The sequence below is a fragment of the Ascaphus truei genome, chromosome 15 (genome assembly GCF_040206685.1).
Source record: "Ascaphus truei isolate aAscTru1 chromosome 15, aAscTru1.hap1, whole genome shotgun sequence".
NCBI lineage: Eukaryota > Metazoa > Chordata > Amphibia > Anura > Ascaphidae > Ascaphus > Ascaphus truei.
The window spans coordinates 32,957,531-32,982,092 of record NC_134497.1 but is presented as its reverse complement, the minus strand read 5'-3'; the positions used below and the strand labels follow the sequence as shown (position 1 = coordinate 32,982,092).

Here is a 24,562-nt window from a genome sequence, read left to right as displayed (position 1 = left end):
ACACCATACATAAGCTTACGTGTGTTTTATGTCGTGAATACATACTTTTGGATTAACCCCGTGCAGTTTGCTGTCTCTTTACTGGTCCTCGGATTGGTTCGTATGTTATATATATATATATATATATATATATATATATATATATATATATATATATATATATATATATATATCCCCATTGACTGCTATCCCAAAGGGAGAAGCGCAGGGATTCACTTTTTGTTTTGTAGAAAACGTCCTATTGCTCTTGAAGCCATCGAAGGAAGACCTCTTCAGCCGGCCTTGTTTAACTGGAGACAGAGGTACTTCATCACAAAATTGAGAATAATCACCTGGAAAAGATTAAACGCAACGTTATTCACACACCATCCATTAACGTGATCCTCGGCCTTCCGTGGCTACAGATTCATAACCCCCGGGTGGACTGGCTCAACAAAGAACCCATTCAGTGGAGCTCTTTCTGCACTAAGAACTGCGTCATTGAAACAAGTAGTATTGGGAGTACCACTGTGTCCACAGAGAAGGAAAGGGTAAAGTTGCCAGAGGAGTATGCCGAGTTCCGGGACGTGTTTGATAAGGTCAAATCTGAGGTTCTTCCTCCTCATTGTCCCTTCGATTGTCCCATTGATCTGCTTCCAGGTATTACGCCACCCAGGGGAACCTCTTACCCGTTGTCTATGCCCGAAACCAAAGCTATAAAGGAATATATTGCAGAGAATTTATAGTAGCAGTGGAGTTATGGGCCAAGGAATTAGCAAACAGACACATAATATTCTGGTCGGACAATTTGGGTTTGGTGGAGGCAGTGAACGGCCTATCGGCAACGTCACCACCAGTGATAAGGTTATTGCGCAGGTTGGTCCTGCAGTGCATGCGGGAGAACATAAACTTTAAGGCAAAGCATATACCTGGGAAGCAAAACATAATCGCAGACGCATTACCTCGCTTTAATTGGCCTGCATTTAGGCGGGCAGCCCCAGACGCACAGGAAAGAGGTTTGACCTGCCCAAATTATCTGTATCAGTTAGGGCAGAGGGAGTGATGGATTTGATGCAGAAATCGGTAGCACGTGGAAGACATATAACGACACATGGCGGCAGTGGCGCAGTTTCAGAAGGGCCTCCAAGGGGAGTGGTAAGGTTAGCAGAACCTATCAGATAATCAAATTTTTACTTGCCCAGAAACATGCAGGCATGTCAACGGCTAAGGTGGAGTGTACGCTAGCGGGTATTGCATTTTCCCTGAAGTTGGGGGGGGGGGAGGACAGACATCACCAAGGACTTTCTCCTCTGGCGAATACTGATCGGTTGGGGAAGAGGTGAGTGCAAGTGGGGGGATAAAAGGGAGCCTGTAAAGGTGGAGAGGTTGCAGAGCTTGAACAAGGCGGCAGAGTCAGTGTGCACAGGGCCGTTTGAAATCGTCTTATGACTTGGCCGTCGAGAGTGTCTCTCATGGCGGAGCGTGTGTCTCCCGGTTGATGGTAGATTAGGACAGTCAGAGATGGGCTCCTGCCGCCGGAAGATACCGAGCATAGGGATGACAAAGAACTAAGATCATGGCTGACAGTTATTTTACAGTATTGTTTAAACAATAAACCTATGACCAAATTTTACTTACACAAAAACTGTGTCGTCTCAGTTTGTTAGGTGGGGGTAGGTAAATCACGCGCTAGGCACTCTAAGCCTTTATCATTTATGTACAGGGGATACATTTCAGTCATCCGTTTACTAGGGAAAGTATTAACATTAAACATCGCATTATGTGTAGATCTACACATGTAGTGTACTTCCTTAGATATCCCTATGAGTTACTTTGTCGGTAAGACGATGAGGATGTTGGAACAATGTTTTATTGAACATAAGAGCATTATTAAGAAAGGTATTGACCCCACGATATTGGTACAGCATTGTGTCCAGCATAAGCACCCCATAGCAGCTATGAGGGGCATGGGTATCGAGACTGTACCTCTATTAAAGGGAGCTTTGGTTTAGGGATACTGCTCTTTTAAGATGGGAGGCGTACTGGATATTTCATTTACGGACAATTACTGAAGGTGGTCTCAACGAGCAATTAAACCTTAAATGTTTCCTTGACAGGCGTTGATTGTGCTTCTACAATGATGAACCTGCGCTTCTATACCTCTGTCTTGGCTGTGTAACCTATATGTATACTGGAAGATGTATGATTGTTGATGGTTTAATTATAGTTGAGTTTCTGTGACACTTCTGTCTGTGTTTTATGTTAGTTAGTCTTTGTTGTATGTCATGTCTTATGGGTTTCATTTACTGTATCATGTCTATTGATTTTCACTGTACCAATTGTATATACACTATTTAGTTGTACATGTAGAGTACTGTTGTTTTATGGGTATATTTTACCCTTTATGGGATTCTCACTTGGTATTGGTGTGCTGGGATTTAGTACTTTAGTCTGTTCCTTTTGTTAGGGATTATGTTAGTAGTGAGCCACAGGCATCCGGTGTGTTGGCGCAACTCCTGATCACAGCATCATGTTTTTATCATGAGGGCTGCGTTTGGCTTCTTGTTGCCATATCAACCAGAGGGGAGGCTGCTGGGATAGCACGGTACACGGCCGTCATTATGGAGAGCCACACGCTGGCTCCAGGCTCACATTCATGTGAGCATTGTGGTGAGCATGCGCGGACTACCGTCGTGGCGTCACAGCTGATTCCGGTTTCGCGCCTTTTGTCAGCTATTGTATATATATGTGCACTTTATTGATACTGCACCGACACACTTTATTCGAGCAAATACCCAGTATGTACCTGGCAGATACCTGGAATGCGCCACTCCTCACCTCTGACAAGCCCCGTTGCGTTTGCCTTCCCAGCCTGGGTTCATGCCTGGCTGACGGGCGGCTGATCTGTTAAATGATAATGATTAGGATTTAATAGGCTGCAATGCTTCGCGTGTCTACCAGATGGCATAAATTCATGAATTTTAATGCAGTATATATATATATACTGTGCAGTATTGCAGCCAGCGGGAATAAAATGCTTCAATCCCTGCCTGGAAAATACCTCAATGCACTCGGGCAGAAAACAGTCACAAACCTCAATACACCCGGGTATACCCGAATTCATGGGACTAGCCGAGCTCGAATAAAGTGTGTCGCCAGTGTATGTGTCAGCCCTCACCTTGATAAAGATTGCGTGGCATGTCAACGGATCTCAGAGACTAGGGTTTTGGGGGGAAAGATGGATTGTCAGATGATGACTGAGGGTGAAATACCTGCATCTAGCCGTATCCCTGTGGCTAGATCTCCGGGGTCATTTAAGTCGTTTAGGTCACAGGGGTGAGCAAACTTTTTATGCCAAGCCCCCCTTATCCATGAAATTTCTCAGCCCCCCCCTGCCTGATGTAATCAAAATCACATTACGTCAGTGCACGTGAGCTGGTTCAGCCAATGAGGACGAACAAGCTTTGTAACGCCCCTGCCACGAGTCTACAAAAAAAGTATTTATAACACAAATTATATCACTTAAAAATAGATATTATGATATTTGTCTAATAGCGTCCCCATTTCTGCTGTATTATTAATCTCTCTCTCTTCTCGCTACATTAGGACCTCACAGGACCTCTCTCCCCTCTTCCACAGTCTCACACTCCTCTCCCAGTGTCTCCCTCTCCCTGTATTTCTCACTCCCCCCCAGTGTCTCCCCAACCCCCCTTTCAGTATCTCCCCCTCCCTCCCCCCACTTTCTCTTTCCCTCCCCCCAGTCTGTGTCTCTCGCTCTTTCTCCCTCCCCCTAGTGTCTCTCTCCCTCCCCCTAGTGTCTCTCTCCCTCCCTCCCAGTGTCTCTCACTCTCTCCCTCCCCCCAGTGTGTCTCACTCTCCCTCCAGCCATTGTCTCTCCCTCCCCCCAGTGTATCTCACACTCTCCCTCCAGCCATTGTATGTCTCCCTCCCACCCGTGTCTCCCTCCCTCCTGCCAGTGTCTCTCCCTCCCGCCAGTGTCTCTCTCATCCCCATGTCTCTCTTTCACCCCTCTCCCCATGTCTCTCTTTCACCCCCCTCCCCATGTCTCTCTTTCATCTCCCTCCCCATGTAGCTCTTTCACCCCCCTCCCCATGTAGCTCTTTCACCCCCCCTCCCCATGTATCACTCACTCTCACCCCCCCCTCATGTCACACTCACCCCCCTCATGTCACTCGCACACCTCCCACTCTCACCCCCATCCCCATCTCACACTCACCCCCACATTCTCACACTCACCCCCCACACTCACTCTCACCCCTCTCCCCATGTCCCACTCACACTCACCCCCTCCCCATGTCCCACTCACACACTCATTCCCCTCCCCATATCCCACTCACACCTCCCTCCCCATGTCCCACTCATACTCACCCCCTTCCCATGTCCCACTCACATACTCATCCCCCTCCCCATATCCCACTCACACCTCCCTCCCCATGTCCCACTCACACTCACCCCCTTCCCATGTCCCACTCACACACTCACCCCCCTCCCCATGTCCCACACACACACTGACCCCCACTCCCCATGTCCCAGTCTCACACTCCCTCCCCGTGTCCCAGTCTCACACTCACCCCCTTCCCCATGTCACACACACTCACCAGTACTTAAGGGACCCTCCATATTCTATCAGGAGGTAGAGCTTAATGAGCCGAAATTTTGGGTACTACTTGGTCAAAGAGCTGACCATAAGATTCATTATCGATTCCAAAATACGTTCTATTATGGAAGAATGGTTGGTGGGCACCTGTATCTACTGTACAAAGACAGGGTAGAAGTTAGTCAGCATCCTGGTTCTCCAGAAGTGTATTATATTTGGACCAAGCTATTTGATAGGAGGGTAGTAAAGAAGCTCGACCCCAAATATTATAAGTAGGATCTTATTCTTTTTCCAGTTGGAGGAATGGTTACTTCTTTAACATCGCTGTAAACCAGTGGATGATAAGGGTTAATCATCTGTGTAACTGTATATGGTTATCTTATACATCTGTTGTAACCTGTTTTTTCTTGCAGGCTTCAGGTTACTGGATGGTGCCTGTTAGGGATAATAGAATAGGCCAGAAGCTGCTTTTGTGTTAAACCATCCATTTTGTCTGAAATGGCTTATTAAAATCATGTAGTCAGCCTTTTGCTGAAATATATTTTCTCATGTGTCAGCTTTTTGATGAGATACATTTTTTATGATGTCAGCTTTCTGCTGTTTTAATCAGTAGCAATAGACTAGTTCTCTGAGAGGCAAAATCACCTCACATAGTTGCTAGAGAAATCAAGGTTGTTGATAACGTAGACAAAGAAAAGGCTATGTATTTCAGACAGTGCCTATCTTGGGTGAATTACACCCCAAGATCATTCCACTAATATGTCCTGCCCCTAAATCATGCCTCTAATCTAAATCACACCTAAATCACGCCCAGGATATGCTTACGGTATGCCTCTAACCAATACTTTCTTTTTTCTGTATAAAAATCTTTACCCTATGCTTAATAAACTGAGACGGAATGATTGAAACACTGTCTGTGTGTCGGTTCTTTCGTTTTCCCTTGCCCGTATGTTTTACCAGATCGGAGATCAACAGTGCCATGGCGTGGTTCCAAAGCTTCCCGGGGAGTCTGCAGCAGTGTGGTGCTGTGTGTGTGTGTCCAGTCACAAAGGCCTCCAGCTAGGGTGACCAGATTTTGAAAATGAAAAACCGGGACACATTTTTTTTTTTTACATAACAGTTTATTTATTGTAGTACTCTTATACTTTACTACCATTAGTCATTGTTACGTGCGTGTGTGTGCGTGCGTCGGATGACCTCACTAATCGAACAAAAAAAAACCAGATGTGAATGATTCTGAACCCATTAACCAGTGTCAGGATGCCCCATCTTCACAATTTCTAAAGCAGCAATCCCGCCTGGGATCTTACCTGATCCGCAGTCCCTCAAGGTACTATACTGGAGGGGAGGTGTTCCCTACCTGTCTTCCGATGTCTCCCGCGTGAAACTTGAGTCAGATCTGGAAGAAAGCAGGGTAGGTTACTTCGGTGTAGGTATACGACAGTTAAGATAAGACATAGAGGGTGAGGGAGACTGAGGGAGACAGAGGGAGACAGGGAGGGAGAGAGAGGGAGACAGGGAGAGAGAGAGAGAGAGGGAGACAGGGGGAGAGAGAGACAGGGGGAGAGAGAGAGAGAGGGAGACGGGGAGATAGAGAGAGGGAGACAGGGGGAGAGAGAGGGAGACAGGGGGGAGAGAGAGAGGGAGACGGGGAGAGAGAGAGAGGGAGACAGGGGGAGAGAGAGAGAGGGAGACAGGGGGAGAGGGAGACAGAGGGAGAGAGGGAGAGAGAGAGAGAGAGAGGGAGGGAGAGAGAGAGAGGGAGACAGAGGGAGAGAGAGAGGAAGACAGGGAGAGAGGGAGACAGGGGGAGAGAGGGAGACAGGGGGAGAGAGGGAGAGAGGGAGAGGGAGACAGGGGCAGAGAGACAGGGAGGGAGATAGGGAGAGAGATAGGGAGAGGGAGAGACAGGGAGAGAGGGAGAGGGAGAGACAGGGAGGGAGGGAGAGAGACAGGGAGGGAGAGAGACAGGGAGAGAGGGAGGGAAGGAGAGGGAGAGACAGGGAGGGACAGGGAGGGACAGGGAGAGGGAGAGACAGGGAGGGAGAGGGAGAGACAGGGAGGGAGGGAGAGACAGGGAGGGAGGGAGAGCTAAGGTGGAAGCTATAGTGCAGTGGCCCGTTCCCAAAACCAAGAAGCAAGTCATGGCTTTCCTAGGCACCGCAGGCTACTACAGGAAGGTTGTCCCTCAGTATAGCGCCATTGCCAAACCCCTGACTGACTTGACCCAGAAGCGACAGTCTGTGCTGGTAGTCTGGTCTCCTGCCTGTGAGGTCTTGTTTCAGGCATTAAAGACTGCACTAGTCAGCGCTCCTATACTTGCTGCTCCAGACTATGCAAAAAAGTTCCTGATGCAGACTGATGCCTCAGACTTTGGCATTGGAGCTGTACTCGTCAAGTGGGGGAGGAGGGCGTTGAGCACCCGGTAGTATATCTAAGCCGCAAACTGCTGCCCAGAGAGGTGGCATATGCCACCACTGAGAAGGAGTGTCTGGCTATAATGTGGGCTCTAAAGAAGTTACAGCCTTATTTGTATGGCAGACATTTCACAGTAATAACTGAACACAATCCTTTGAGTTGGTTACAGAGGGTATTGGGGGAAAATGCTAAACTTTTGCGCTGGAGTCTTGCCTTACAGGAGTGGAACTTCACCATCCAGCACAAGAAGGGAAGTGAGCATGGTAATGCTGGTGGCCTTTCCGCCAGGACAGCCCTCAGGACTTACTAACTTCAAGAGCTGGCAGGTCAGCCCAGCACCGGACGGGGTGGTCAGGGCAGTCCCTGCGTCTTGACTGGGGGAGGTGTGACGGGGAGGAAAGGGTTAATATCTGATTTGCCATGCATTACTGTTGTTGCCCTGTCCCCGCCATTTTTATTCCTCATGTGCAGGCCATTCCCTGTCTGCGAGGGTAAAAGACAAGTTGCATTGCTTGCCATACCCTCTAACCAACACATGATAGAAGATCTTAAATGTAAGGCAGGAAGTATGTTTTTGTAAGTCTAAGCAGGAATTACTTGGACATCCAGCTGTGATATGGGTGAATGAGCTTCGGTATTTTTATGACCAAGCCTGAAAGGGTTGTAATTATTTTTATGATGGAGCCTCAAAAGGCTCCCACAGATTTAGAGTTCTCCTGTCTAAAAGAGTGTAAATTATGACAAGACCCATAGACCCATAATGTATACAATACTGGCATACTGATGCACAGCAGATGTCAGGCTAGTGACACCTCTAAGTCAGAGACCAGACAAAGTGGGACAAGTTATGGGTTTAGCCCAGGTATGCTAAGTGGCATGGGCATCAACCTCACCCATGCGCCCTGCCCACCGGACAGCCCTTTTGACCAGTCTTATGAACTGGGGGTCACTTGGCTATTCGTGGGTTTTTTTGTTCCCACGAGGGGATTGGATCCACATGTTAAAGATAGCTTTGGCCAGTCTATAACTGTGGCCTCCCAGGTATTTCCCAGTGTGATTCCTGAATTTTAATCCATGATGTAAAGATGCAAGACTTTGTTCCAGTACAGCAGCAACCAGTCCAGGAGTGAAGGGGTTAATAACAACATAACCACAGGACTTTTAAAACCAAGGCTGCATTTCTTGCACTGGCAAGCAAAAGACCATTTATTTCGTTCCAAGGACAATTTATTTAGTTTCCTGATCCCAGCGAGTGTGGTTTTAAGTGTATTCTGCAGATGTCGTGTGTTTGTCTATTAAGGAAATAAATCACAATTTATTTTGCAACTTGTTCTGTTCAATCAAGTACCCAGAAATATAAATGTGTTGATAAAAGTTGATGTCATCGTGACAGTGACTCAGAGCGCCACCATCTTTAGGGCTTGGCATGCGCAGTGAGTGCAGTGTGGGACGGAGCCTGCAGACAGCTTGCGTATGCGCAGTGGCAAGTGCGTAAAGCTGGGCCAATCCTAGGATATTATGGGCAGGAATTACATATCCCATGACCCTCTGAGTGAGTCAACTGGCAAGCGATAGTCAATAGGGTTTAGGAGATCCCTGCCGACAGATAAGAAACTGATCAACGGAGACCACACGAGTCAGTGGGTGCTGGGATAGCAAGGGGAGAGGAGGTGTGTGTGCAGGGGTCAGTGACCCACTGCATTAGGCCAGTATTCCCACCTAGGCCCCAGTGCAGGCCCTGAGACACCGCTAGTTTGTGGCTGCTGCAGGGAACAGCCCTTTAGATAGGGACCATGTCTGGTTAGTGATTAGTATCAGTCAGGGACACAGTAATGCGCTGAGGATCCTGTTACTGGTAGTCTGGGACCAGACTACGCTGCAGAGTCAAGGCACGTTGGAGACATCTCCTGCCGTGGAAACTCATCATGAGAGACTGCGCTGGACCAGTGGATCCTTTTTGAAGTGTCTGCAGTCCGGGTGCTGGAGCGCCCGGCAGGTATTTGCATAAGTGCACCAACATACCGGTACCATATAGGCGCTGATCCCGCCTTGGGGGGTGGGTTCTTGGTGACACTCAGGGGATAATAAGGGACTGGTCCGTTACATTGGACACGGTGTGGGAAATACACGGTGGTGGACAACGCCTGTACAGTGAAGTGTGGCCGGGGCCACGGGTGTCAAAAGGTTATCTATGTTTATTTGTGTAACATATACAGTAAAGGTTATCATTATAATCTATTAGCTATTGTAATTGTACTTGTTGAGGGGAATCTCACACTTTGGGGATCCTGGGCAAGTGGAGGCGCTGCCAGTTAATATAGTTAATATAGTGTTGCCCCAGGCTCCCAGCGGCGGAGGCTCAGATCCTTGTGAGCCAGCAGGTAAAGACAGCATCAGTAGACCCTTCTATGTCAGAGGGAAAGAGAGCTACATAAACAAATTATAAATATGTGTCCTGGTTTTTCATTTTCAAAATCTGGTCACCCTACCTATATTGGAGTGATATTACATATGCAAGCTCATATACAATAGGTAAATGAAATTTATTAAGGACAAGGAAGAGGAGTATACACATCTACAGTACATGCAGAAAAAACTACCTTTCCCTAGCACAGTGCCTGGGAAATGTTACTGTCTTGTTTCTAATCTACACAGTATGTGATACGTGATCCGTTTTGAAGTCTAAAAACTACAACTCCCATGATCCCCTTAGTGTGAGCATGCGCAGTAGGACACAGAGCTGTGACCCGGATGTAGTCAGTGTCTCCACTTCCGGGAAAGAGAAGATGAAGAAATAAAGTGGTGGAGGAAGCACACAGGAGCCTTTTCTGTAAGTAACTTACTTTGTATTCAAAGCATCAGAGCAGGTATATGCAAACACGTGGCGTTTCAGGGCAGACACGTCCTCTCCTCAGACCATACACCTTACTGCAATAGTGACACTAACAAGTATATATACCCCTAGGGGTTACACAATCCCCTCATACCCATCACCTGTGTTTACAGCCGGGCAGCCACTGCAGCCTCAGTACTTCCTGGTTGATGTCTGACGTTATTGCAGCGTCATATGACGCTTATGACATCATGTCACCAAGCAACCTGGAAAACAAATAACAAAAGTCACACAGGGACAGCTCAGCACACTTGCTGAACTGTGAAGAAGTCAAACTGCATAAGTTACACATAAGTAACAGTAAAGTGAAGCAACATGTATGCACTATATTGGTGCCATAAAGGATATTTAATTACTATAAATTAGTCTGAAGAACTGGAAGCTGCCATGCTGATATTTTCTTAGATGATTTTTCTGCCAAAAACGAAGGTGTTAAAGCTGAAAAGGAGCAAGTTAAAAGATGGTTCAATGTTATGAGCTTACAGTCAAAAGCAGCATTATTACATATTTATCTGGGCAAAAGATAAGGCAAACTACAAACCATTAGGGATATATATATATTAAAACAGGGGTGTGCAAACTTCTTGAACTGCGCCCCCCTGCCGGGGAGCCGCAGCATTTGCGTTCCCCCTCTACAAGTACTCACTGTCAAATGACGCCGCGTTATCGATGACTCGACCAACACCAGGTAAGGGAGTTACAGAGGCCTCACGCTTCCCCCGCCATTTAATTTAAATGCCGTGGGGAAGAGCACGGGGCCTCTAACCGCTGCGCCCCCTGGAAATTCTCCCGCCCCCCAGTTTGCTCACCGCTGGATTAAAAGACATAACTCCTGTTATAGACGTCACGTCGTCAAGCAACCAGAAAACCAATCACAAAATAGAGTCACACAGGGACAGCTCAGCACACTTGCTGAACTGTGAAGAAGTCAAATTGCATAAGTTACACTTAAGTGACAGTAAATTGAAGCAACATGTATGCACTATATTGGGGCCATAAAGGATATTTAATGACTGGGAGCTGCCATGCTGATATTTTCTTTCTTAGATGATTTTTCTGCCAAAACTAAGGGGTTAAAGCTGAAATGGAGCAAGTTAAAAGATGGTTCAATGTTATGAGCTTACAGTCAAAAGCAGCTATTGTAGATAGTGAAGACACAGAGGCACATAGGCTAGATCATAAGTGTTATCTAGTAGCTTATTAATAATAATTGAGTAGACTTAAGTGGGATAAACAGAATAGTAGAATCCATAGCAGTCGTGGGCCAGAGTGACAGAGGTTTAAACCTGTGTCTCTGGTATATCCACCCGCATATATCTGGATTAATAGTAGGGGCTGACCTTACCCCAGGAACCAGTTTAGTTCAAGTCACAATACTTACTGCGACAGGGGGATGCTGCTGGAGAGGCCCCATGAGACAGGACCAGGGCTCGGGAGCGAGCACACGTCAGTGGAACGCATATGAATATAAATATGTTCCACTGACTGCATCACACAGTGATTGATTTAGTGAACCCTCGAGCCGAATCTTTGCCGATTGATCACAGGAGAACGGATCGATCAGCAACTTAGCTAATTACTTGTCAGTGTTTGGATTGCATTGATACGCATATCGAAGGGGAATATATATTTTATTTATTTTTTAAAGGCAGCTTAAACTGCTGCTTTAAATCCAACCTAGCGACGGGAAAACATGAAATCTCTTGGAGTACAAGACTTCCTTGAAAAGGATGAAATCACCATTTAACCCTGTGGGTGCCCTTTTGATGTATCTACTATGTCACCCCGTCTGGCCCCATGATGTAATAGCTACGTCATAGTAATCCTGCTGGGTTTCCTTGGGGAGATGACATTCTGTGCTCCTGTGCAGGGCAGGACGGATCTATCATTACGTGGGATAGAAGGGAGGGGGTCTCCCCGTCTGTTCTGTCATCAGTGAGTGAGCGATCACGTGACCCCTCCGTCACTCAACAGGTTAAAATAACTTTTACTTATTTTTGTATTGTGAAAGAAATCCTTTGGTGTATTTTCTTAGGAACATTTGTGTTTGACAAGGAGACTAATTTGACTAATGAGAGCATTATAATTACTTTTTCTATGGAAGTGTTATGTTTTTTTTTTGGTAAATGTTTTTTTTAACTTGACTATTCGCTACATTTAACCTATTAAATATGCCATTGTTGGTTCACGTTCTTCCTAGGAGGGACTGCCCCTTTAAATACCATTTTCCTACTCTGCTTCAGTTTAAATAAATCCTGAGATTACAAACCCATAAGTGATTGTACAATCAGCCTTTTCTCCTTGCTAGCTATCCTAAGCACTCCTTTTCCTCTCACCCCACACAAGTCTTTCCCCGTCTTAGGAACGCAGGGCCACACTTTTCAAAGCCTTATTTAACCAGAGGCAGCTGTTGACATTATGGATAACTTTGCTTGCTGTCACCTACACTACTTTACCTAGTTTACTGGGCAGCTAATGCCAAATCTATATTCTCCAGACTATTGCTCTGTGACCATTACCATCACTTATTGTCTTTCCAAATCCTTGCAAAACCCTCTTGAAATTACTGAAGAAACAGAAATATTCATTTTATTTTATCCCCCAAACAGGTTGTCAAATTATTTTCCCTATAACTCCCTCAAGAGAAGTTACCCGTCTCACATGGTTTCTCTTACTGTGTTTCTATTGCTGTTTGTGTTCTGTATCCCCCTTCCTCCCACACCCTTTATTTGCCTCCCAGGTTCTGATCAGCAGGTGGTTATTTTTCCTTATCCACTTTGCCTCCTCTGTTTACCAAACACTAGATTCACTAAAGTTCAATAGCCTCAATTGCACTTTAACAGCCACTCATGTAAATGGCAATGAGCATGTATTGTATGTCTTTATTTATATAGCAACAAAGGGCACAACGGATTTAGCATATCCAAACTCATTTATTGAGCCAATAAATGAGTTTGGATATGCTAAATCCGTTGTGCCCTTTGTTCCTTTGTTCATATATCCAGGACTGACTGCAGGCTTTTGTTCTAACACTGGAGCACCGGTAATTGTATCAAATTTTTTCTATTTAAAGTGTGCAGCACTTCTCTCTTTTATTTATATAGCGCCATTAATGTACATAGCGCTTCACAGTAGTAATACACAAGGTAATCATATAAATAACAGGTCATGAGAATAAGTGCTTCAGACATAGAAGTAACATTAAGGAAGAGGTGTCCCTGCTCCGAGGAGCTTACAATCTATTTGGTAGGTAGGGAGAATGTACTGTAACGCCTGTATGCCCGCAGACCAGAACAGTCCCCAATACTGAGGTGGGAAGGGTATTATCACGCACCCACAGCAGTGAGAGCGTGCCCGGAGTGTGATATGGCGTGGCCGGACCTGTTGAAAGACAGTTAGTGATACTTGCACGCCTTTGGAGTTCAGAGTAAGAGTAGTGGTATCCGAGTGCCAGAGTCCAGGGGTATAGAGATCAGGATCGTAAAGTTCGTAGCCAGAGTCCAGGGGTCACAGAAGTCAGCAGAGTTGTATACGTAAGCAGGGTCCAAGGGCAATAGCAGGCAGGGTAGTCCAGTACAAGCAGAGGTCAAGCCAGGGAAATCCAGGGAGTAGCAGGAGCAGGAAAACACAGGAGAGCCAAGCATAGGACTGCACACACAGAGGTTACAAAGAACTATGCAGAGCAAAGATAGAGAGGACAGACAGGGGTTATAAAGGAGGGAACACCAATGGGAGAGAGAGGAGGTGAAGTGGGAGACAGCAGGTATAGGTGAGGAGGAGAAGAGGAGGAGACAGGTGAGCCAGTGAGGGAGATAGCCTGCAGAATGTGAGAGGAGGGGTCAGGGGTCTGAGAGAGCCTACAAGAGGAGCGTGTGCCCTCTGTAAGATGAATGCATGCGCTCTGGCTGCGTCACGAGGCGCGCGGAGCGCCACGCCGCAGGGGGGTCTGCCAAGGAAGGCGGAAGGACAGGAGGAGAGACCGCAGGAGGCAAGCATGGGAGCAGAGAGGGGCCGTGGGTGAGAGACGCCGCAACGGGGAACCGAGGAGGGAGAAGGTGTGCGTGTCTTGCGGAGAGCACGTGCATACGCCGAGCGTACGTCAGAGGCTACCGCAGCGGGGCAAACGGGGAAGGAAGGGACAGGAGAGGCAGATGAAAGTGGGACATCAGGGACACCTAAAGGGGAAGGAATCCCCTGAACCGTCACAGTATCCCCCCCTTGAGGATTGATCTCCGAGCGATCTAACCAAGGCTTCTGGGGAAATTTTTGATTAAACTGTCGAAGAAGTTTGGGGGCGTGGATATGATGTGCCTGAACCAAGAACGTTCTTCTGGGCCATACCCCTTCCAGTGGACGAGGAACTGAAGCTTGTTTCTTGAAACACGAGAGTCTATCAAAGAGTGAATCTCGTACTCCTGTTGTCCGATGGTAGAGACTGGGTTGGGTTTACGAGAAGGCTCCGGAAAGTGTGAGCTCTGGATGAAGGGCTTGAGTAAGGACACATGAAATACGGAAGGGATCCTCATGGTGGGAGGTAGTTCAAGACAGTAGGCGACTGGATTGATCCTTTCAGTAATCTTGAACGGGCCGAGAAATCTTGGGGCCAATTTGGGAGATGGAGTTTTAAGCCTAATGTTCGTAGAGGACAACCACACTCTGTCACCCGGTTTGAATGAAGGACCTTGTTGGCGATGACGATCCGCCTTAGTCTTTTGCCTAGAGACGGCGATTTGAAGAGACTTGAGGATCTTTTTCCAGGAATTCTGAAGTGTCGTAACATGAGAGTCTGCTGCGGGTTTTACTCTGGGCACATACCGGACAGGCATTAGTGAAATCACAGATATCCTTGTTCATTTTCGGCCACCAAAATGTCCGCTTAATAAGATCCGCTGTCCTCTTAAAGCCTGGATGCCCGGCAGACCTAGAAGAATGTCCCCAAACTAAGATCTTGTGGAGCTGCATATAGACGTCCCTCTGGTACCCTGAACCTGCTGGGATTGTGACCCTGAGCCTTGGTGATTTCATCCAACACATCAAAATTATTGGCGGAGATTATGCATTTGGCATGGAGAATAGGTTCCATGGATTTGTTTTACCTGGCAAACTGGCGAGAAAGAGCATCTGCTTTGATATTTTTGGTACCTAGAATGTACGAAATGGTATAGTTGAAACGGGAAAAGAAAAGAGACCAACGGGCCTGACGGGATCCTAAACGACGAGCCCCCTCAATATACAACAAATTTTTGTGGTCGGTGAGGATGGCGATTGGTTCTTTGGTGCCTTCCAACAGATGCCTCCACTCCTGAAGAGCTAACTTAATGGCCAGTAACTCACGGTTTCCAACGTCATAGTTTCTGTCGGCAGATGAGAATTTCCGAGAAACAAAACCGCAGGGGTGGAGTTTTTCTTGGGGGGAAGACCTCTGAGAAAGAACTGCGCCCGCTCCCACGTCCGAGGCATCTACTTCCAAAGTGAAGGGAAGAGAGGTATCAGGATGACGTAGGATGGGGGCAGATACGAAGGCTTTTTTGAGGAATTCGAATGCGTCAACAGCTTCGGAGGACCAAGACGAGGGGTCAGCACCTTTTTTGGTCAAAGCAGTGATGGGAAGAGCAATAGAAGAAAAATTTCGGATGAATTTCCTGTAATAATTGGCAAAACCAAGCAAACGCTGCACGGCTTTGAGGGAATTTAGCAGCGGCCAGTCGAGAACGGACTTCAATTTCCCTGGGTCCATAGAAAAACCTTGGTTAGAGATTATATTTTAGGCAGTAGACGTCTGGTGGAACAAACATTTATCCATCTTGGCGTATAGGCGATTAGTACGAAGCCTAGAAAGCACTAGTTTGGTATGGTGAATATGTTCCTCTAGATTTCTAGAAAAAATGAGAATGTCATCCAAGTATACAGTAACAAAAGTTCCCAATACATCCCGGAAGATGTCGTTCATGAACTCTTGAAAAACGGCCGGAGCATTGCATAATCCAAAGGGCATTACTAAATACTCATAATGTCCAGATCGCGTATTGAATGCGATTTTCCATTCGTCCCCTCCCTAATGCGGATAAGGTTATAGGATACTCTCAAATCAAGCTTGGAGAAGAGAGAGGCTCCCTGGAGGCAGTCGAATAATTCAGAGATTAAGGGAAGGGGGTACCGATTCTTTACCGTGATTTTATTGAGTCCACGAAAGTCGATACAAGGTCTTAACGATCCATCCTTCTTTTTCACGAAGAAGCCTGCCCCAGTGGAGGAGGTAGAATTGCGGATGAATCCTTTCTCCAAATTTTCCTGCATATAAGACGTCATGGCTTCCGTTTCAGGAACTGACAACGGGTAGGATTTCGACTTCGGGAGAATAGTAACTGGAATGAAATCAATAGGACAATCGTATAGACGATGGGGAGGTAAAACCTCAGCCTGTACCTTATTGAACATGTCCAGGAATTCATGATACACGGTAGGAAGAATCGAGAGATTGGAATGGACTGAATCCAGGCCGGCAAGCACTGCAACAGGAGGAACGGGAGAAACAGGCTCGGAGGGAGCAGGCCACTGGATAGGCGTAGTGCCGGTCCATTCGATGCGCGGATTGTGGAGTTGAAGCAAATGCAATCCTAAAATAAGTTGAACGGTAGGAGAATGGAAAATGTCAAAAACTATTACCTCCTTATGACCGTCGGCCAAAGTCTATGTGTGGGGATTGGATTCCCAGATGATTAATGCTTGCTGGAGCGGACGAGCGTCGATGGCCTCCAGACCAATAGGTGCTTTTCTCTTAACCATGGGAATTTGGTTCACAGAGACGAAGGTCTGATCCAGGAAGTTACTGCCAGATCCTGAGTCAATGAAGGCTTTTACTTCCAGTAGGAGGTCAGGGCCCTCCAGAGTAACAGGAAGCATAAACTTCTTCCGGAGTTCCTCAGGGAGAGAGGGGCAAGGAGAGACTGTACCCAGTAGAAGCCCCTCTACCTTTACTGAGTGTTCCCGGTTCCTGGCTACAGAGAACAATTCTGGAGGCGATGTCCCGAAGAGCCACAGTAGAAACAGAGTCCATTCAGACGGCATCGCATTCTCTCCGCGGCCCGCAGTTGTTGACTGCCGATTTGCATCGGTTCAGGAGCGTCCAATTCCAGGAGCGGCGAAGAGGGCGACCTGTGTGAGACAACATGAGAAGAGAGCAAGAGCAGTGTCTCTCGTGCCGACGTTCCTGAGTGTATTGGTCCATCTGTACGCTGAGAGTAATTAATGCTTCTAGGGACGAAGGCCGGGCGAAAGTAGCAAGATCATCATTTAAGGAGAAATAGGGTTTTTCAGGCAGTTCACTGCAATCGCAGGGGCATAAAAATAGAAATCCTCACGCAGTAGATAAAAGGTTGTTTATTGAGTGCATTGGCACAAAAAAAATACTCTGCTACATAGAAACTCTGACGCGTTTCGTCCGCAGGCAGGGACTTTGTCAAAGAGTATCTGGTAATGGCCCCAGTGATACCTATATAGTGAAACACAAAATGCTATTGGGTAAGGTAAATTACTTAATTCATTAGCTCAGCAGGTGAATAATGAGCCAATTAAATTCTAGATCCAAGATCCAAGACCTAATATTAACCCCATAGCTGTATTCAATCACATAGGATCACTGAGGACCTATAATGCAGTAGAACATCACATTAAAAAATACAAAAAGTTAAAAACAAAGTGCTATACTGTCATCTCAATGCATGAGTAAACAATATGTAGAAGCAGTTACCAGTGATCATGTTGCAGAGCTACAACATATATATGAATATAATCATAAAAAATATACAAATAACCAAACTAAAAATACATACACGAATGTAAAAGTTAAATACAACACTATCACATCATATTGTGGAACATATATTTTAGGATGTCTGACAGAATATAAATATCTATATAATAATAATTAATTAATACTTATATGAAAACGTGCATCTAACTAAACAAAAAATAATGATAATAATATTTAATAGTAATACTGAAGTGCAAAATACATAGTTAATATAATATAATAGCTAGAAATGCTATAAAGCACATATATATATATATAAAGAAAAATAATTAAGTGTACAAAGATAATTTGATTAAATAGATAAATATGTGTGTATAAACCTAATTATACACATCCATATTATATATTATAATAGTGCAGTAATCATCTAAAATCATAATAATAGTCTAATAACCATCTAGATCAAACAAATAAAAAATATATCATCAAATAAACCTTCAATATGTAAATAGACAATCAAACTTAATGGAGACCCCGATTCTATATAATGAAAAACCACACCATATGCTAGACACTGGAAAACTCAAACTAGAAAATGCTTAAGATCCCACTCTACATTTATTCCAGCAGGATGTAGCGTATTCATAACATGGATCCAATACATTTCCCTCATATTTAATTTATTTATTCTGTCTCCCCCTCTAGGGTGGATATCAACATGTTCCAGACCTGAGAAAGAAAATTTGGAAATATCCCCCAACTCACAAGTGGAAAAGTGCAGAGACATCGGGTGTAACATGTCTTTTTTCAAGATATGTCTAATGTGTTCTTGAACCTTTACTCTCACGGGTCTGATGGTCCTACCAATGTATGTCATTTTACATCCACATTGTAAGTGGTAAATCACATAGCTTGTATGGCAATTCATAAATCTGGCAATGCGTTGATTACCCTCACATGTAGAAATGGTTTTAAGGGGTTTGGCATATTTACAAACTGAACACCGCCCACAGGGGAAAAAACCTTTTGGAATGTTACTTAATTGTGATCTATATGATTTGGCATTAAATAAACTGGGTGAAAGATATGAACCTAAAGTTTTTCTTTTTTTATAAATAAACCTGGGACCACCTTATATTAATGCTGCAATGTCCTTATCCAAGGTAAGAATTTTCCAATGCTTTTGGACTATTTCTTTAATCGCTTTAGACTGTCTATTGAACACTGTAATAAAAGATGGACACTGAGACCTGTCCTCATAATATTGTTGCTTCTTATTTCTCTGTGGGATAGATTTTATAATATCCTCCCTATTCAAGGAATTCGCATGTTCAAATGCTCTACTGATATCGATTTCTTTATTTCCTCTTTTTCTAAAGTTCTCTGCCATTTCGCGGGAACGAATCAGAAATCTTTCATTATTCGAACAAATTCTTTTTAGTCGAATAAACTGGGCCTTGGGTATGCTTTTTATCAGTGCCGGGGGATGGCAGCTACTTGCACATAAAAGAGCATTTTTGGAATGAGGCTTACGGAAAATATCTGTTTGTAGCTTTTTGTCATTGTCAATGAATAGTGTAGTATCTAAATAATCTATGTGGTGAATGTTCTGTGTATATGTGAAATGTAAATTATAATCGTTGACGTTAATTGTGTTAATAAAAGTGAGTAGTGAATCTAAATCCCCATTCCACACCAAAATAAGATCATCAATAAACCGCCTATAAAAAATAATGTGACTACGAAATAAATTAGAATCATGAAAAATGTGCCGTGACTCCCAAAGACCCATAAAAAGATTCGCATATGATGGCGCAAAAGAAGAACCCATTGCCGTGCCTAATTTTTGTAAATAATAATGTGAATCAAACAAAAAATAATTGTGTGTGAGTAAAAAAGTGACAGATTCCAATAAAAAAGTGCATAAAGTAACTGATAGATCAGATGAGTTAAGATAGTGTTGAAGTGCATGTATTCCCTGTTCGTGTGTGATAATGGAATAAAGTGAGGTCACATCTAATGTGACCCACCTATATTCACGTTTCCATTCCAAATCCAGTATTGACCTTATCAAATCTGAAGTGTCTTTTAATGAAAGAAGGTAATTGATACACTAATGGTTGAAGAAACCTATCCACATACCGCGATAACCCATCTCCCAAAGATCCAATACTCGCCACAGTCGACCAGCGACTTATGGATCTTTGGGAGATGATGAAATATGGGTACCACGGGATGTGGACAGGCCAAAAACTCAATTTCTTTATGACTAATAACTTCAAGTGTCTTTCCCATATCCAAAAGCTCCATAAATTGTTTCAAAAAATCCTCAGTGGGGTTAGATCTCAACCTTTGATAGAGAGTTGAATTCCCTAATTGTCTATATGCCTCTTGTTTATATTGGTCTGCTGATAAGACCACTAAAGCACCCCCTTTATCAGCCTTTTTAAAGACTAATCTATCATCCCGTTTAAGAGCATACAGTTATTTTACCTCAGAAATAGTGAGGTTACACCCTCTAACATTTGAGAATGTAAAACCTTTATTCAATAAACGAATATCTCGTTCCACCAATTTCTCAAAGGTCGTAATGAACGGACCCCTTTGAGAACTTGGACAAAAATTGACTTTTTCCTGAAACCAGAATCATGTTCACCAAAAAATGGTTGATCACTTGCATTAAACTGTTCTCCCTGTTGCTCCAAAATCTCCTCCATATCAGACAAGAGACAATGGTCTTTAAAGTTAAACTTCATCATATTATCAATAGACATAACCTCAGTCATAGATTCATCAATATCAGTATAAATAATGGGCGATGTACGTGCCCCCTTAAGGGAAAATAATTTCTTCAGCGATAATTTACGAGTGAATTTCTGTAAATCGATAACAGTCTGAAATAGTTCAAAATTTCCAGTGGGTGCAAACCCCAGTCCACGATTAAGTAAACTTAGCTGATCAACTGTCAATTCAATCCCTGAGAGATTGATCACATTGTCCGTGGACTCATTTAAGTATATTTTTTCCTCTTCGTTCTTCCCCTTGTTTCCCCGTTTCCTCTTTGATCTTCGTGTTCTTTTAAGTTTTTGAACTTTTATTGGGAACTGCTTTTGAATCCGACTTTAACGGTCTGGAAAACATCAGGGCTGTAGAGGTGGATGGTTTGGGGTCTGGTCTATGATCATCAGTATATTCCCTCCCGTAGTCATCTGACCTATCAAATGATACTGAGTGTGATCTAACTTCATTCTCTGATTGATCAGAGTCAAAGCTTGACGTATCTGCCCGCCTGATTTTTAGTATAGATTTGTTAGGCGTACGATATTCTTTTCCTTTATCAAAAATTTTATTAGACGTTCTAGGTCGTGACCCTTCCCTCGGTGGTGGTTTTTGCCAACAATAGATATGTCCCTTAACGTAATCTGCTTTATCCCTTTCATACTTCACTTGTTTCTTTTCACTTATACCATCCACTATGGTTTCAAGATTCTCTAAAAGAGTAATATCATTTTTAATAAATTGATCCCTTGTCTCAAAGGTTTTCAATTTATTTTGGAAAGCAGTAATCTCTACGTTTAACTCCTCTTTTTCATGAATCTTTTGCTGAATTATTAGCTCCATTAGTCTGATTGAACACTGATCCAAAATCTTTATCCAATCTTGTTCAAACTGTCTATTCACAAAACCAAATGTAGGTACTTTCTTCACCCGAAGACCTCTGGGGATCCTATTAGTGTTGATGTAATTTTCTAATGTTGTTATATCCCACCAGAGTCTGATGTCCTGTACCAATAATTTTTCTAATCTTACAAAATGGTTGGTTAAATAAGATGGTTCATCACAAGTAAATTCTTTCTGTTCTCCAAAAACATGTGAGGCTTTTTTTTAGCCCTTTTGCTATTATTAACAGCTCCATATGTATATGTCCGCTGTGTGCCTTGATGTGTAGAGTTGTCCTCACACTCCAACATGTGATCAAAAAGATATAGTATTCAAGATCACAATAAAAAAGCAAAAAAAAGCAAAAAAACGTATGCATATGATAGACTATAGCGACGTGTATGTATATGATCAAAAGATCTTAGTCTCAAAGGACTTTTTATAAATCACTTAAAAATTATTATTACTTAATTCTTGTGGCACATATATGCACTCAAAATGAATAATAAATGGAAAAAATCTTTCTAAACAATCAAAATGCGTGTTTATGCCCCCAACGAAAAAACTTGGTAATAGTATATATTTAATATTTCCTTTCATCCAAGTTCTTAAGGTCAATACAGGATTTGGAATGGAAACGTGAATATAGGTGGGTCACATTAGATGTGACCTCACTTTATTCCATTATCACACACGAACAGGGAATACATGCACTTCAACACTATCTTAACTCATCTGATCTATCAGTCACTTTATGCACTTTTTTATTGGAATCTGTCACTTTTTTACTCACACACAATTATTTTTTGTTTGATTCACATTATTATTTACAAAAATTAGGCACGGCTATGGGTTCTTCTTTTGCGCCATCATATGCAAATCTTTTTATGGGTCTTTGGGAGTCACGGCACATTTTTCATGATTCTAATTTATTTCGTAGGCACATTATTTTTTATAGGTGCTTTATTGATGATCTTATTTTGGTGTGGGATGTGGATTTAGATTCACTACTCACTTTTATTAACACAATTAACGTCAACGATTATAATTTACATTTCACATATACACAGAACATTCACCACATAGATTATTTAGATACTACACTATTCATTGACAATGACAAAAAGATACAAACAGATATTTTCCGTAAGCCTCATTCCAAAATGCTCTTTTATGTGCAAGTAGCTGCCATCCCCCGGCACTGATAAAAAGCATACCCAAGGCCCAGTTTATTCGACTAAAAAGTATTTGTTCGAATAATGAAAGATTTCTGATTCGTTCCCGCGAAATGGCAGAGAACTTTAGAAAAAGAGGATATAAAGAAATCGATATCAGTAGAGCATTTGAACATGCGAATTCCTTGAATAGGGAGGATATTATAAAATCTATCCCACAGAGAAATAAGAAGCAACAATATTATGAGGACAGGTCTCAGTGTCCATCTTTTATTACGGTGTTCAATAGACAGTCTAAAGCGATTAAAGAAATAGTCCAAAAGCATTGGAAAATTCTTACCTTGGATAAGGACATTGCAGCATTAATACAAGGTGGTCCCAGGTTTATTTATAAAAAAAGAAAAACTTTAGGTTCATATCTTTCACCCAGTTTATTTAATGCCAAATCATATAGATCACAATTAAGTAACATTCCAAAAGGATTTTTCCCCTGTGGGCGGTGTTCAGTTTGTAAATATGCCAAACCCCTTAAAACCATTTCTACATGTGAGGGTAATCAACACATTGCCAGATTTATGAATTGCCATACAAGCTATGTGATTTACCACTTACAATGTGGATGTAAAATGTCATACATTGGTAGGACCATCAGACCCGTAAGAGTAAGGGTTCAAGAACACATTAGACATATCTTGAAAAAAGACATGTTACACCCGGTGTCTCGGCACTTTTCCACTTGTGAGTTGGGGGATATTTCCAAATTTTCTTTCTCAGGTCTGGAACATGTTGATATCCACCCTAGAGGGGGAGACAGAATAAATAAATTAAATATGAGGGAAATGTATTGGATCCATGCTATGAATACGCTACATCCTGCTGGAATAAATGTAGAGTGGGATCTTAAGCATTTTCTAGTTTGAGTTTTCCAGTGTCTAGCATATGGTGTGGTTTTTCATTATATAGAATCGGGGTCTCCATTAAGTTTGATTGTCTATTTACATATTGAAGGTTTATTTGATGATATATTTTTTATTTGTTTGATCTAGATGGTTATTAGACTATTATTATGATTTTAGATGATTACTACACTATTATAATATATAATATGGATGTGTATAATTAGGTTTATACACACATATTTATCTATTTAATCAAATTATCTTTGTACACTTAATTATTTTTCTTTATATATATATATATATATATATGTGCTTTATAGCATTTCTAGCCATTATATTATATTAACTATGTATTTTGCACTTCAGTATTACTATTAAATATTATTATCATTATTTTTTGTTTAGTTAGATGCACATTTTCATATAAGTATTAATTAATTATTATTATATAGATATTTATATTCTGTCAGACATCCTAAAATATATGTTCCACAATATGATGTGATAGTGTTGTATTTAACTTTTACATTCGTGTATGTATTTTTAGTTTGTTATTTGTATATTTTTTATGATTATATTCATATATATGTTGTAGCTCTGCAACATGATCACTGGTAACTGATTCTACATATTGTTTACTCATGCATTGAGATGACAGTATAGCACTTTGTTTTTAACTTTATGTATCTTTTTAATGTGATGTTCTACTGCATTATAGGTCCTCAGTGATCCTATGTGATTGAATACAGCTATGGGGTTAATATTAGGTCTTGGATCTTGGATCTAGAATTTAATTGGCTCATTATTCACCTGCTGAGCTAATGAATTAAGTAATTTACCTTACCCAATAGCATTTTGTGTTTCACTATATAGGTATCACTGGGGCCATTACCAGATACTCTTTGACAAAGTCCCTGCCTGCGGACGAAACGGGTCAGAGTTTCTATGTAACAGAGTATTTTTTTTGTGCCAATGCACTCAATAAACAACTTTTTATCTACTGCGTGAGGATTTCTATTTTTATGCCCCTGCGATTGCAGTGAACCGCCTGAAAAACCCTATTTCTGTTGAACTTACCTGGGCTGGAGCACGCATCAAAGCACTTCCGGATCAGTGAAGCCTGACGTCAGCCGGTGAGTCAGCTTTGGAGCTCTGAAGACTGAACAC

The 24,562-nt window shown here is 43.0% G+C and overlaps 2 protein-coding genes across 2 annotated transcripts in view; both read left to right on the top strand.

Moving 5' to 3' along the window:
- Positions 1 to 24,562, top strand: part of LOC142466795 (uncharacterized) — a 394,879-nt gene that overhangs the window by 112,881 nt on the left and 257,436 nt on the right. The gene's annotated exons all lie outside the window — the stretch shown is intronic.
- The window catches only part of LOC142466797 (uncharacterized), a 369,751-nt gene that overhangs the window by 185,778 nt on the left and 159,411 nt on the right, over positions 1 to 24,562 (top strand). The gene's annotated exons all lie outside the window — the stretch shown is intronic.